This window comes from Vidua chalybeata, chromosome 4 (genome assembly GCF_026979565.1).
Source record: "Vidua chalybeata isolate OUT-0048 chromosome 4, bVidCha1 merged haplotype, whole genome shotgun sequence".
In the NCBI taxonomy this organism is placed as follows: domain Eukaryota; kingdom Metazoa; phylum Chordata; class Aves; order Passeriformes; family Viduidae; genus Vidua; species Vidua chalybeata.
The window spans coordinates 15,318,854-15,334,811 of record NC_071533.1 but is presented as its reverse complement, the minus strand read 5'-3'; the positions used below and the strand labels follow the sequence as shown (position 1 = coordinate 15,334,811).

General features: G+C 37.6%; 2 long non-coding RNA genes across 2 annotated transcripts; both read left to right on the top strand.

Annotated features, from left to right (window-relative positions):
* The first annotated feature begins 7,215 nt into the window (after positions 1-7,215).
* LOC128787018 (uncharacterized) lies at positions 7,216-10,995 on the top strand. Its single transcript, XR_008430537.1, has 3 exons — positions 7,216-7,417; positions 8,008-8,065; positions 10,850-10,995. It is a non-coding gene; the product is annotated as an uncharacterized LOC128787018 (long non-coding RNA).
* A 1,745-nt stretch (positions 10,996-12,740) lies between these two features.
* Positions 12,741-15,219, top strand: LOC128787017 (uncharacterized). The gene is made up of 3 exons (XR_008430536.1): positions 12,741-12,822; positions 13,615-13,695; positions 15,000-15,219. It is a non-coding gene; the product is annotated as an uncharacterized LOC128787017 (long non-coding RNA).
* The last annotated feature ends 739 nt before the right edge of the window (positions 15,220-15,958 follow it).

Below are 15,958 nucleotides of genomic sequence, written 5' to 3'. Positions count from 1 at the left end.
GGTCTATTTTGTATTCCCTTAACAACTGTATAGTCTCCAGAAAGATTCAAATAGTTGAATTCAAATGGTGCATAACATTCTTCTTGAGTACTGATATAGTAAGGAAATAATGCCATAAAAATTTACAATAAAAAAGGTACATTACATTCTCTGGGTACTAAAGCTTTAATTTGTTAGCCACACAGGCACTGGGATGGGAAACTGGAGAGCAGTGTGTAAACGGATACCAGTCCAGGACAAGGAAAAGTGCACATTGAAATAATGATTTTTGATTTTTTGGGGGACCAAACAGAGTATGCTTAACCTGAACCACATTCTTACAACCCATGATGTAAAACCCATGTCATATCTGAGATCTGCCAAGGCAATCTGGGAAAATTAGTGACATCCAGGTGAAATGTGCAGCAGCACAAATGCAACAGCTTTGATGCTCATTTCACCTTGTCTCCCATGTGCTACTCTGACTTAAAATATTTTTGGAAGTTCAGTCTACAATGTTCAGTTCCAAAAATCTTAACACCTGGGAACAGATATCCAAAAGTGGCCTCAAAAGAGTAAATGTGGTTTGACATATTTCTTTGTTCTTTTAAAGTAAATGAAACAATTAGTTGAAATGAGGCACTTCATCACTGAAACCCAGAGGAATTTCTTGGCTGCTGCCAAATCATGAATAATAATAATATTGCAGAAAAGGAGGAGTAGTCAGGAGAGTAGATAATCTATGGGTGATGAATAAAAGCTGATTTCAAGGACTCTTGAGCTGGGTTAACTTCTGCTGAAATGCTCAGTTTCTGTTTCAAAGTGTTCTGTAAACCAAGAGAGTTACAGTAGATTGTATGAGCTCCTGCAAAGCACTTAATGTACTCATTTCTATCATAAAAAAACTGATCATTCTCCAATTTCTTATAAAATGTGGTCAGTGGAGATCTTTATTAGTTGAAAGCATGTTCACTGGCAAATGTAGCTTGAATTGTGTAAAGACAAGCTAAGCATTATGCTTTTCTAGTTCCTGTAAAAGCCTATTTATTTTATTTTGCAATTGTCTTGCCCATCTGCACCACATTTTCTGTTTGCTTGGGTTGCTGTCCTGGCTGACTGCACTTGCACAGGGCACAGGTTGTGTCCTGGTGTCTCTTGGTCACACTCGCTTTATCTGCAGCCTTTCACCAGCCAGGGCTTCATGTCTTCATTCCTGGCCAGCTTCAGAGGTCAACAACATTTTAAGAAATTAAGATCATTACCTTGTAAGAGAGCATGCTGAAATGCAGGGAATTGGCTTTGTAATTCTTCACTCTTACACTGTGTTGTTCATCCTTAAGACTTCAATGGATGCTCAAGAATAGGAAATGTGGGAAAGGTGGAAAGAGAGTATACTACACCTGTACTTTTGTCCATCTCTTTGAGCTGCTTTCAGTTTGTCTCAGGACAGTGAGACAAGTCCCTTGTTTGTATTTTAGGGGCAGTTGTGTAGTTGGGTCACACAGTGGAGTGATTTGTGGGCTCAGTTCCTCTGCCACTGTGTGTGCTCAAGTGGAAGTAGTCAGACTATGCCAGCAAAGCCCAGTGTTTGAAAGGTACAAGGTGTCATTTTACTGCTAAAAGCTGTTACTAAATGATATCCTACTGCATGAAGTGTCCCCAGGAAGTGCTCCCTAGTTCCCCAGCAGATGCTGTACGTGAAACCCACTGCTTTTGTAATCTGCAAGAGGGAAGAGTTTGGTCTGTAGAGCTGCCTATAGTAGAGTGTTCTTTGCAACTTCCCAGATGCATAATCCTCATAGCCTTCTTTTGTGGAGTGAAGGAGATTAATTTTAGAAACCATGGATTTTACAGATCCCAGGATATTTACCCTAATGATTATTTTGCTTTGAGTAAGTAGGCTCTCTGCCTGACTTTAGGGGAATTAAACCACAGACTTATTAACAGCTACACCCCAGCTAAAGTTTGCACCACTAGGGATTGTCTTCAAGCCCAATAAGCTTGCTATTATTTCCTATCTTAAAATCTAAGTAATAAAAAATTCAAAAATGAAGGGAAAAAGAAAAGGTTGAGGTCACACTGCTGTTGCAATCTCATTGAGAATCCAGATGGAAAACATAAGCTAATCTGTACAAAAATAACACCTAAGAATGATACATGAATAATCTTGGACATGAAAGAATATTTAAAAAGCCCCACAGTCTCCACAGGATGGTATCTTAGAGTTGTAACCACCTGTCCTGGTGATGGGCAAACAGAAGGATGCTGTTTTGGCAGCTAGTCCTTCTCTGGGAAGTCTATAAGTCCTCTTTTGATTCTGTGCATGCAGTTAAGTCTCATTCTTGTCATGGCCAGTTAAGGTGTGCTTTTATCTACTTTTGAAGAGTGAATGAAGACCTTGTATCTTAATCCCTAGAAAGAACCACGATGTGTAATGCTCTCAGGGCGGAAGGGGACTGTGCATTCCTGCCTTCAACTTTTACTGGCCAGATAATCCTGAGGAGATGTACAGCTGGAAGCTTGTTTCTGTTGTGCTTCCCTGGATGTCCTCACTGGGTGGCTATACAAGAGCTCTCTAAACTCTGAAGCCCATCTTGCTTTTAAGACAACTTACCCCAGGAGGACTTGGGAAATCCTTGATGTTACAAGTAACCAAGTAAACAAGTAACCATGTTTAATTATAATTGATTGGTATTTTGGAACAAAATGTTATTAATTAACAATAGAATTTCTCTTGGAAGCAGGATCCCTCTCAAAGAAATTGATTTTCATATGAAGATAGTTCTGCAATTTTTAAAGTTAAAAAAATACTTTCTAAATTATTATGTGTATTTTTCCCATGTGTTTTCATGTTTCTCCTCTATAACCATATAGCCAATTATGAAAATGGACAGAAACAATTGCTGGATTGCAAAAAAAAAAAAAAAAAAAAAAAAAAAAAAAAGAAAGGGAAATCTGTAAATTAAAGATTTCTTTAAGTGCTAAAAAAAAAGGTGAAAGACTTGGTAATGGGGAAAGAAAATTTGCTGTTCTACCATTTTCTCTCAGCAAACCACAATACCAAATTGTCAGCATAGTTCTAATGTCTCTTTCGCATTTCAGGGCTATGGAAGAGAGATTTCAATTTGTATTTACTTCTTAAGGCTTATAGATATGCCTTCCCTGGTAAATAGAGATTCATGATGCACCTTATTGTCTTTTTCAGCTTTCCCAGCAGGAAGATTGGCCTCTTTACATTGGAAGACCTCTGGTTATGGTGTTTGCATTTCAGAGCCTTTCCACCTATTTTTGATAAGCTGGGTGAAACTGATCGGTAAGTAACATGACTTTGATAAAAGTAAGATTGCATGTAGTTGGGAGTTATTGAATAAGTGAATTTTCAGTTCAATTTGAACAAATTTATGGCTAATAGTACCCAGGAATTAACAAACTATTAACTCAACACTCATCAGCATTTATGTGCTAGCAGATGAAAATGTCTCACATGTTAACTAGGTGCTGTTCTGTTCAGAAATAGATGTTTAATATTTTGCAGTAGAATATAGATTAACTTCATGTTGAACCAGGGCACTGACTGAGAGAACTGTGCTGTGTTATAACATGATCTTTCCCAAAAGTTACTGTTACCACTGGGAACACATTTTTGTGTACAAGGCCATCCTACCACCTTCTCAGTTATCAGCAAAGGAAATAGGGTCAAGTATTTCCATCCTCTGTTCAAAATATCTTTCAGAGAGTATTTTGATTCTGATCCTGCAGAGACTGAACAACTTGATTAATTCTGACCATTACATGTGAGCTGAGAAGTTAATTTGAGGCCTGCTTATTTGGCATGAAAGAAGAAATGTAACAATACATGTAAATGTTTAATTTCCATGTGGACTAATCCAATTAGGTCATATTGGCATCTTTTCATTCATTAAAAAGAGGAGCCCAGCTCAGTTACCTGAGTGCTCAATCAGAATCTTTGTCCTGAAATGAGGATCAGGGGCTTTTGTTTTTTATTATTTCATTTCATTTTGTTTTTCATTCTCTAAGTCATACACGCTATAACAGCTGTAAGAAATTGGGTTTGAATCCTACCATGGCTTGGAGTATTTTTTCTCCATCTCTTCTCTTATGCAGCACTAAATCTTTTGGCCAATGTTCCTCAGAAGATGAGAGGAGAGAGGAATGGGGCAAAAGTTCACATTCAATAAGGTGAAGTACTTGCATGTCCTGTATGGCATGTTCTTCTTCTGTCTTTACTTACCTGGTTATAATAATGGCAAAATTGTTGAGCTCTTCAGATAAAAAACTGTTTCAAGCTCTTGGGAAGCACTGTTTTTATCACTATTAATTGCTTACAGTGGGACTAAGCTTTGGTAAAGGTAAGTCTTCACATCATCACAGATTAATTACGACAAAGTGGAAAGGAAAGAAAAGTAGAATGAAAATTGTTCTTATTATTCTTAATCCTGTATTATCTAAGGAGGAAATATTTTTTTTTCATTTTTTGTTAGCTATCATGTTTACAAATGTAGGTGGACTATCCTGTGTCCAAGCTCTGAGTCAGAAGAAATAGGAAAACACTGCTGTAAAGAACCAGAAAAACAGCATAGTTTTTGTGAGAAATCACAGCCATCTTAACTTTCACTGGAATCATGAAATCTCTCTGTAATTAAGTGACAAGCTTGTAGTGTTCCCATACCCATTTCTGTAGGAATTCCTTACATTAGTGTGCAGAGGCACAGCTTAAGCTGGCCAATAGTAAGAGACCATCCTTGGTTTATTTTTCCTTGGGGACTTCTACACTACACAAGCTTTCTATTTGACCTTTGCATTTTCTTCTGAGGACAAGGGGTTGAAGTCTGCAGGATAACCAGAAGTACCAAACATGGCTCTGGAGAAAACCTACACGGCTTTTGAGCACCAGGAGTAGTAAACATCTGGGGGTCATTTGAAATTGTAGCTGCTCACTCACTATGGAAGACATGAAAGAAGCAGTTAATGTTTCTTTTCTGGGTTGGGAATTGATCTTTATCACCACTTTCCCTAACCTGCATTAATAACAATCACCAGGGACAGGAGAAGCATGCAGACTTTAAAAGGCAGCAGTAGTTGCCCTAGGTCACAGAAGTAAAGGAGAAATTTGGATCTGAGTTTTTCTTGTTTTCTATCCAGAAGTATGAACCTCTTTTTTTGGAAGTAATTTTTGTGTGAAATTTGACTGCAGCTTCTGAGTATAAAGTATATAAAAATAGTATATAAAGATAAATATAAAAAGTATATAAAAATATATATATTAAAATAAATATAAATTGAATATATATAATATATAACTATATATAATTATATAATATATAATTAAAATATAATATATTATATATTATATATATATTATATATAATTAAAAAATAAATCAAGTTAACAAGAAGAAGAAAATAAAAATCCCTCCTGTAAGGCCTCAGAAAGTGATTTCTACCCTATACTTAAAAGAACTGTAATTTTTTTCTGTGTTTCTTGCCAGGCCTTTCAATTTTTAATTTAAGGTAGAAGTATATGAGAAGGTAGTTCTTGTTTCCTATAACATTTGTTTTAATATTTTCTATAACCTTTGTTGAATTATTGCCTTTACCATGAACCAAGTTGTTTGAGGAGCTGTTCCATCTGCTACCCAGAATATTCCACTCCCATCAGTAGAATGAAGCCTTTCTAGCCTTTTCTTTTAATGCAGAGCCACAAGGCTGAAGGGAATGGGAATTTTTTTAGGGGTGTATATGAAAATTAAGGTTCATGTTGTGAAATTATTACTGAGAGAAGTGTGAGGTGTTGGTTTTGCTGATGCAGTGGAATAATGCATCATTAAATTTTACAAGTTCCTCTAGCTGGAACAGGAACTAAAACATTGCCATCTCAACAACCTAGCACTCCTGACAGTTCTCTATGCAAGTTGGAGATGTTGGCTTAGAATAATTTTACTTTTCTTAACTTTGGGAAGGTAGGAATGCACAGATATAAAAAGCAACACAAGATATTCATGATGAGGGAGATTTTTCGAAACTTTTCTTGACTATTTTAATATGAACTTTTTCTGCACAACTATAGCAAGGCAGATTTCCAAAGCAGCATACTTGAGTCTTGCTGCTGTTAGATATTAATGGTTGAATCCCCTGTGATGCTTTGAAAGGGTACACTTGTATGGATAATAAAATAGTTACTTTCCTTGTTCACAGATTGGGTTTTTTTTTTTTTTGAGGAACAGAACTACAAAAGCATTGCTTCCCATAAGACAGAAATAAGGCACACATATCATCTTTCCTTCCTTCCAAACAGGCTATTCCTTTGTTGCACCTGGAAAGAACGCAAGAATCCCAGTTGATAAAAATTTTGTTTCATTGAAGTCAGAGGGAAACATGAAATCATCAAAGGAGCAGACCACATAGAAACCCTACAATACAAATTAAGGAAAGGTTCTTATCTGTCACAGCCTAATTGGCTGGGGACTACTGTTTTCCATGTCAGATGTCTCCCTGCTGCTCAGAGAATCTTCAGTGAAGTAAAATCTGTGCCAGAAATAATTTATCCTTGTATGTGTTTATGTGTCCGTAGATCACGGGGTGGCCTGCTTCCTATCCACTGCAAGCATCACCCTGATTTAAAGAGGGCACTTGTGCATCTCTGCTGAAGGACAAAGTACTTGCAGAATTAGATCCTTACTCCTCTTTACTGGGTCACATGTGGATGAGGGTTCTCTTAAGTGCTCCATTATTGTGGAAGGCAGTTTAATGACTACACACTGTAAAAGTTCAAGCAATTATATGTAATGCACAATGAACAATATGATTTCCACATGTTCACATGAAATGCTTGTCAGATTTCAGTTGGAAAACAAAACAAGCCCCTCAAGGTTGCAGTCTGCTCTTTAGAAGAGCCACATGTTGTAACCTCAGAACCTCAAAATATCAGCTGTTTTCTGTGCATGATGAGAGCAGTGGAATCTCTGCCATGTTCTGTCCTTAGTTTCCTGGAATCTGGCTGAAGAAATGATCAGATGTGTGCTTCTGCCAAGTGCAGCTGGTGTTTGATACACATTCAGACCAGTGAATTGATCTGTGCTTTTTTTTCCCTCATAGCATATCTCATTATGACATAATTTTTGTACGGGGTGCAACAAAGATAAATATGTAAATAAGGAATGTTATTTTCTAAAATTCATCTGTGGTTGTTGCTCTTTTATTACTTTTAGGCAATGTGAATCTACCTATAGACACCAAATGAGGTCAAGGACCATTGTACTGTCCATACTAGTATCCTTTTGTGAAGCATTTAAAATCAAAATACTCTGGACACATAAAGGAAGCAGATTTATCTCTTCCTAGAAAGAAGAGCAGAAGTGACCAGTCACTGTTGCCAGGATCATTCTGTCTTTTTCAGAAGAACTTCTCAAGGAGCCCAGGTACTCTCATTTGGGTCCTTCAGCACAGATTCCATATCCCACACAAATTTCCTATCCTATTTTATTTGTGTCTGTTTCTGCCATTCTTATCCACTGCTGGTTGCCTTCTTTATTATACAGTGTGCTATTTTTTTTTTTTAATAATCAGACTGTGGGTGTAAGTTACCATAGTAAACTGAGCCTGAGCCATTCAGGAAGTGCTTCCCTGTCTCTTCTGGCTCATCTTTTCCTTGCATCCAGGCAATAGGACACAGGAAGCAGGTAGGGCTAAGGCAAGGATAGCAGCTGCCTCAACTGTCAAGCACTGGTCTGTTTGTATTCATGCATTATACACCAGTTCAGTAAAGGAAAAGTTCCAAGTATCATTAAATATTAAAAGGGCAATGGGAAAGCCTGGTTGAACCACTCAGATGTCTCCAGCTGTATGTCTCAGAATTACTCCTTTGCAGGTGAACCTGTTAGTATGAGAAATATATCCTCAGGCCCTCCAGTTTTGAATTTTCTCAAAATGTGTTAACTGTTGAGGATTGCATTATTTCTTGAAAAGCTTATATGAAAGATCTGGATTTGGATTTTTTCTGCACCTACAGAAATGTCATAATCTGTTCTGAAGCAAATCAGCTTCCTGGGAGCTTTACAGCTATTCAGGTTAGTTTTATGTAAGTTCTGTGGAATATTGCCATCAGATAAATAGACCAACAATACTGAAACAAGGCATTTGAATATTTCACTTGAAAACATTTCATATATTGAAATAAAATTGCATGCATGTAATTTTATTTAATAGAACATTATTGTGATTATAGGTAAAGGTTTCCAATAGTGTAAAGCAAAGGCTTGAAAGTGTTTTTATTTAACGGTCATCAAATAAAAAAAAAAACAACAAAACAAAACATAAAAAAACCCAAAAAACAAAAAACAAAAAAACAAAACAAAAAAAAAAAAAAAAAACCAAAAAAAAAAAAAAAAAAACCAAAAAAAAAAAGCCAAAACCAAAACACCAAAAAACCCCCACCATTGTTTGTTTGTTTAGTTATTTTATTTATTTATAAATAGAATGGTTGTTTATTTATGTGTGGTTGGTATAAATTGCTTTTGTTATTTTATTAACAGGGGTGGGAAGAGGCAAAGTACTGGGAGATTAATTTAAATCCAGCTCAGGAGAATTAGACACAGGAGAGCAACTTCAAGGTGTCTGGCACATATTAGCATTTTATTTGATTTTAACAAAAATTTTGCACATGTATTCATAAAACACATTTGTTAGGTTTCCTTTTAAGTTTCAAGGTTTGTTCTTTTTATTAAAACCTTTGATAAGTCAAAATTAGTGCTGTCAGTTTCCTTTGCTAAGGACCTCTTATAAATATTCTCTTTTTAAACCCAAGTATAGGCCGGTTTAAAAAGGGGCTTGAGGCTCTTCTAAGCAGCATTAAGATGACACACAGATGACCCAAGTGACACTTCAAATTCTGTATCCACATTTGTAGAACTGCAATAAGCCTCAAAAGAATTATTTTTAAAGTACTGCAAAATTTCTTTATAGAATTTCTTTATTCATTGCCAAAACATGACATATTTATATGGAGGTAGTCCTTGTACATCCATCTCAGTGTTATATGTGAGATTAAAAAAAAAAAAATGCAGTGATTACCGGAATGTAACCTAAAGTGATATTTAGTATCACTCAGCGTTTTCTGGTCAATCTTCCTCCATTTGGACAGAGAGGAAGGACAATCCCTTCTTTTAAGTATGATTTTGGAGTTTATAAGCTGGTTGTGTGCTTTCTGTATTTAATGGTGGCCAACAGGGTGGTAGAAGGATTTGTTAGTGATCTTGGCATGAACCTCAGGGATCTGTGCATCAGGGACATCTCTGTGTAAAGCATTTGTGTTCTCAGACAGCTTGAAGGCTTTTTCATGCTAGAGTTATGTTACTGGAGATCTTCTAGCCACTTATGTCAGTTCATCATAATCTATAGAGAAGTCTTAAGCTTTTATTTCTGAATTATTTTCCTTAATAAGAAAAAATCTTGGGCGGTAGCAGCATAGGAACAAGCTCTGAGGTTTTCTCCCTGGTGATGGACACAGGGCTGTATTTTTCATCCCATGCTCCTGAGCCCCAGTGAATGTTCATTTGTGTCCCACAAAGGCCCCCAGACTCAGAGCAAAGCAGGGACTAAAGGCATCAAAGGCCTTTTTATCAGAATAAGGACAATGCTATAAACTAACCTTGTGTTAACCTACCAAAGAACAGAGGACAAGAATCCTGAATGCCAAAATAGAGAGAGATGTATGAAAGGGAAATCTTTTACAAAAGTAGGCAGGCTGAATAAAATTATTTATCTTTAAGCCACACACAAGTCATGGTAATTAAATTAGGTCAGGCTGGCTATAAAGCTACAAAAAGCAGGCTGTAACTAATTTAGAAAGAGACAGAGAAGACTTGAAAATAAAACAGATTGACAGCGTCCTATTATTTTTTATCTAATCAAGACAACAAAATGTAAGAAAGAGAAAAAGAAAAAAAAAGGAAAATGAAAAGAAATCTCATGTTGATTTATTAAGATTTTCTCTCAAACCATTAGGCTAGGCAAAAGCACGTAGTCGCATCTTTGATATGTGAAGGTTTGCACATTGTTCTTAATGCTAACTGAGGGTTACATGCATATTTTACCCTTGAGAAAAACAAAATAATTGAAGACCTTAAAGTTCAGAAAGTGATGGAAACCCCAACAAAGAATAACATAATAAGATCTTTATCAGTACAGTATCATTGCACTAATTCTTTCTGGGCATCCATATTATCTGCTGCTATGTGAAGAGAAATCCTAAATATCTGTGAAGAGACACAAATAGACTTCTATTTAAAACCATTTCTACATAAATCCCTCCTGCCAGTTGGTATAAACATCCTTTTTTGAAAATGGTTACAAGTATTTGCTTTGAATTTGAAAGTGACAAGTTGTATAGGGTGTGGGAAATAACATTTTTGAACGTTAAGAAGGGAAGGATCAGGATTTTATTTGTAGTGTAGATCTAGTCTCATTAAACAAGGTTTAAAATAATATTTTGGTTGGTTTCTAAAATGGTTTTCATTCTCCAAGTGATTAGAAAAATTAGCATTCTAAGGCTGTCTGGAGGGTGAAGGGGAGTGTGTGAACAAAAAGCGGGAAGGGCACAGACAAAGACCCCAGCTTGGTTTGTGTTGGTGTTTAATAGCAAACAACCCTTTCCCACCCTGCTTCTCTTTTATGCCTGTTTTAGTTCTAAGTCACTTCCAAAGAATTTCCAGCAGCAGATGATGCTCAGCCACTACATTCATCTGAAATAAGAGACGAACTTTGCCCCATGAAGAAAATATTTGAGGTTTCCACACAATTAAGGGTTGCAAATTCTCTGTGAAAATAGAAATTCCTTCCCATTTCTCCAATAGGTCCCCAAGGGTGAAGTTTTGACCCTGGTGAAGTCAAGAGGACCTTCACTCTCTTTCATTAAGACAAGAGCCATCTCTCATCACATCTTGCACTTGCAACAGTGAAATGTGGAAAGGAAAGGAGAAACTGTTTCCTTGGTTATTGCTGTGAGGTAACACCTTGTCCTGACCATGAGAGAGCCTTTGAGAGACAATCAGAAAAGATACACAAAAATGCAGGAAGTCAGAAACAGGGAGCAGGCAGGCAAACAGCAACACTGAGAATTTCTCCTCTGCTGCAGGAAAATGTAGTAGACAGATCATAAGTAGAGTGGGGTTGTCATTTTCAGAGCTGAACTGGCAGGTTTGTTTTTGTTTGAGAGAAGATGGAACTCTTCTCTTTGACTTGAAGAACACTCAAAGCTCCTCATCAATTGAAAGTCAGAATTGAACAAAAAGTTACACAACTAATTAATAGAACTTGAGAGCATTGGCCCAGAATTAGGCCCAAACACAAGCTCCCTTACTTGAGATCTTACTTAAATAACCTTTTTGTGTGCTTAATGTTCAAGGGAACATGGTCCAGCTTGGAATATATCTGAGAAGGGCTGAAGAACAGGTGCCAGGTACACTGCTAAAAATCAATAGCCAGAGCATAATATTGAATCAGACTTTGAAAGATAAACCACACAACCAGGTCTGAACTCCCAAGATTTCAGCACAGCAATTTATTGCTCTGTGCATGGTTAGATGCAGCCAGTATGAACCAAGGGACTGCATTAAACCTGCTGAGTTTTGACAGATTTGCTTTTACTTAATTTTTATTGTATATAGGTAAAAGGAGAGGTGCCAGCCTATTATAGATACAGGATCTATGGGATTTGGACTATAGTATCTTATGTTCTACTGTGTTTCTTTAAAAACATCACTCCTATTTAACAAGAAGCTTTTGTTTCAAATTTTTTTTTCTAGTTGAGGTTAAAGAAAAATTGAAGGTGGCACAGAGCAGTGGAAAAGCAACAGTCTTTAGAAGCCCTCTTCAAAAGTAGAGTTTGTGAAATAGTTTCCAAACATCTGCAGGAACAGTGCTACATCAACCTTCCAGCGGACTGGAAGAAAAGACTGTCCTTTAATTTAAACCATACCCCCTGGGATTTCTTAATGCAGTTAATTCTTCTTCTTTTTTTTTTTTTTTTAATATTTTGCCAGTGAGAAACTGCCTAGTGGTCTTCACCTCTGAGTCCTTTCCATTAACTCTTAGTCCTGGCACGTTGCTGTACATTTTAATTGCACGTAGATCTCCTCAAACAAAGGAAAATTATTAGACTGTCAGATCAGATTTCATATATTTCTTTTGGCATTGCACTTACTAGACCTGGTACACAGTGAGTTTTGAAAGCCTCTGATCTTTTATAACCATTTCCACCCTTAAACATACATTTAAAAGTTCCTCATCTGCAGTTGCTGGGAATATGACTATGAAAGCTGAGGTAATTTGGATATTTTCTTTCTGTAAAGACATAGAGAGTGATCCATTGCAACCATAAATAATTTCCAATGTTTCATTATTCTTTCTACTTCTGATTGTTTTATTAAGACTCTGAATTTATTTCTTTCACTTTTGGTTTTTTTTTTTTTCCCTCTTTCCTGGTAGGGATATATGTTGCTTTAGAATTTAAAATCAAGGTGCTTAGATGTGCCTGTGGGAATGAACACTGACAGCACGTTCAGAGTGGTGAGCTCTGCTGGGTCTGATGGTACCATAAAACAGACACATCAAGGACACAAAGTCCTTTCTCTCCTGCCAAGCTGCTGTGTCAGTCTGGAAGCCTAATGAGGTGCATTAGCACCTCAGATATTAGCCAGCCTGTGGGCTGGGAGAAGTAGGATTTTTCTTCACTCTTGTGTTCTTTCTCAGTTCAGAGAAATCAACCAAACTGAAGATGTGCTGACCTTTTGAGACTGAACTAGAAGATCCCTTGACAGAAAATCCTGTAAGTGTATTTATACAGGGAGTCCCTTGGCCAATTCAAAGGGCCAGACTGAGGATTACTAGACCTGAAAGCATGAGCCATGTCAACTACAATCTAAATTAAGTGAAAATGCTGACTGTGCCAGAGAACAAGAACAGACAGCAATTCCATGTTACTTGTGGCATTGTAATTCAGCAGTTGCTTCAGAGACCAATCACACACAGCTTCCTTGGGAAAGAGGAATAAGTTTGCTGGAACAACTGGTGGAGATGACAGGTTATTCAGATGTCTCTTCTGAATGCCAACAAAACAAAAGCATACTATCTTTAATGCTTGAATTATAAACGACTTGCATCCACTTCCAAATACCCTCCACCTTTCCTTCACCATATGAACACTTTAAACGGAGAGCTACTTTGTAAATCTCTCAAAAACTTGATTGCACTTTTCTTATCTGTTCAATTCACAGCCAAGTCACAGTAGAATATCTGTGTACCTTTTTAACAATTACACCAGACTGTTTGATTTCTGCTGCCACTGTTTCCAAACCCATTCCTTAGTAGCCTTTCCATCCTGACTAGGAGATGAGTAACTTTCTTAGAAGGATTATTTTTATTCTTTCTATTTTTCAGTTCCTTTCCATTTTTCTTGGCTATCTACTTGACTGCACAGCCTACTGCTCTGTTCCCTCTGCTTTCCAGAGCTCAGATGCAAGTCCTTCCTTGTCTGCATAACAAGAGCTGGTTTCCTACCCCAGTGTTTCTTTCAACTGATCCTGTTATCAGCTCATAGCTTCATATTTTTCAATTTCAGGTAGAATATTCAGGTGACATACTGTATTTCAGTGCAGCTACTTTCATTAGTGTTCAGAACTTCGTACACAATCCTGAAATGGTGAGTAGCGTTTCATTCATTTATTGTCTTCGTCATGATGAGCTTTCCTACCTCTGTTCACTGTTTGGTTTATTTTAAATCGGATGGCTGTTTCTTCTCTCCACACTGAAATACCACTGGTGTATTGATGTTAAGTCCTGTAAGTTCAAGATCTTCTCCAGCCCAATGGTATACCAAAAGTATGGCTGCATTCAGTTGGGACATTATATATTGGGAATAAATCAGGGAATAAATCCTCATGGGTTCTCTTGGGAAGAGACTCTGATAGTCTCTTTCTTATTTTAGAAAAATTCTAAATTTAGCTCAGTTGTTTTTCCTCCTACACTGGAAAGTTATGTGTAATGTCTCTGAGAAAAGGACATTAAAACATTTTTCCTTAATAAGGTTTGTGGATAATACTGCATATGCTGGTTTAAACAACAAGCATAAAGAGGACATTGCCTAGAGAAACTCTGCAACTCATTAGCTAGTTTTATCTTTCCTTCAAAGAAGGAAAAGCAGAAGTCTTACTGATATACCCATCCAATGCTTTCTGAAAAAAAACCAGCTCTGCAGCCAGACCATTCCTTCCCTCACAACAAAGCCAAACAAAGAGAAGTCATGCATTAATTTTTTTCAAAGAAGAAAGCCTGTCATTTAAGTAAGAAATTATTTAGATCTGGAAAATTGAATACTTTTTGCTTTTGGAAGCAACAAATCAGAGCACCAAAGAAAGGACAGTGCACAGAAATATGGCAAGTTTATCAGTGAGTGTAGTGTGGATGAAAGTAGTCATTAATTAATGAAAAGCAAGGGTTTCAGGGGAGGATTCAGGTGTTTAACAGAACCCCAGCTTTGATTGAAGTGGTGTAGGCAAAAAAATCTGTGGGGTTTGCTCAGAGTGGTTCACCTGGTGATGAAGCACATCAGGGAAGCTGCTGCACAGCACCAAGGTCAGGATGGAGATTATTGTACCCTTTCACCTTATCCCCAGGTCAGCCCCTCCTTGATCCATTAGCTGTCATTTGGTTTTCTCGCACTCTCAGAAGCCCTTGAGATTATCTGAAAAGGGCCTGTTGTGCTTCAAATCCATCAGCATGGCTGGAGCTTTGATCTCCTGACATTGAGCAAAGCAGGGCAGCCCAAAAACAGAGGCATTGCTGTGGGATGGCATGGGCAGCCCTGGGATCTGAGACTCCACCTCTTACTGTCAGGATTTCTGTCATGGTATTGGCTGGTAAAGGCAGAACATAACCCCCAGAGAAATAAGATTCTCACCAAATAATCAGTGAGCTGAATTCTATTTCCTTTTTTAACATCTTTAGGAAGTGCTCCACCACAGTTTAGGAAAAGGAGAAGGGAAAGAGTTACCTGGAAGAAAAGCTGAAAACAAGGCACAAGGGGACAAGTGGCCAACACACGTTGCACTTGAGCTTTTTTCAGCTGGAGCACGGGCCTCAGGAGTTTGGCATAGATTCCAGCGTGCTGGCAGTGTCTTGCTTGACTTTGGGATGCTCATATAGAATTCTCTTAAGTGGACAATGAAAGGAAAAAAAGCTTCTGTTTAAGTAAAATACTGCTTTGCCTTGCTTTCATGTTTTAAGACATTTTATCACTAGAGGTGGTCTTTAATATGGTCCTTAAGCCATAACTCTTGGGATCACCTCATTCCTTATACCTCTTCCACTGAGCAGGAATGTTGGAGCAGAGCACAGCTCAGCACTACATGCTCCATTAAAGGAACTTATATAGCATCCTATCAGCCTAGAGGTCCAGCGGGAACCTTTGGCAGACACAAAAATACTTTAGAAAACTGGGAATGCTGATGACCTGACAGTGATTTATATTATTGCATTAGAAAAATAAATAGTATGGCAGGACCTGTCAGGATGGATAAAGCAAGGATTTGCCAGTAACTGTGCTGTGCAGCTTTCCAAACCACTAACCTGCTGGTTAGCCCAGGCCTCTGTTTCATCCAAACCCTCATAAAAATTTATTGCAGATGGGTACTATGAACCTTCAGGAAAATCCTTTGCTGTTTCAACAGCATCTCTGCTTTATGATGTTCTTGCAGTAACTTCTTCCCCCCCTCCCCCAGCAGAAGAGGTTTTCTCCTGTCCAACATGGTTCAATCCTCTCTTACAAATGGCAAAGAAAAGAATTTATCAGTCTATCTGGGGTAGCCAAGGAATGAAGTACCAGAAGGCTGTGCATGAACAACAGAGACTTAAATCACACTTGGAATTGCAGGCACTGCTTCAGGTGCTGTGTGAAGAACCCTGTT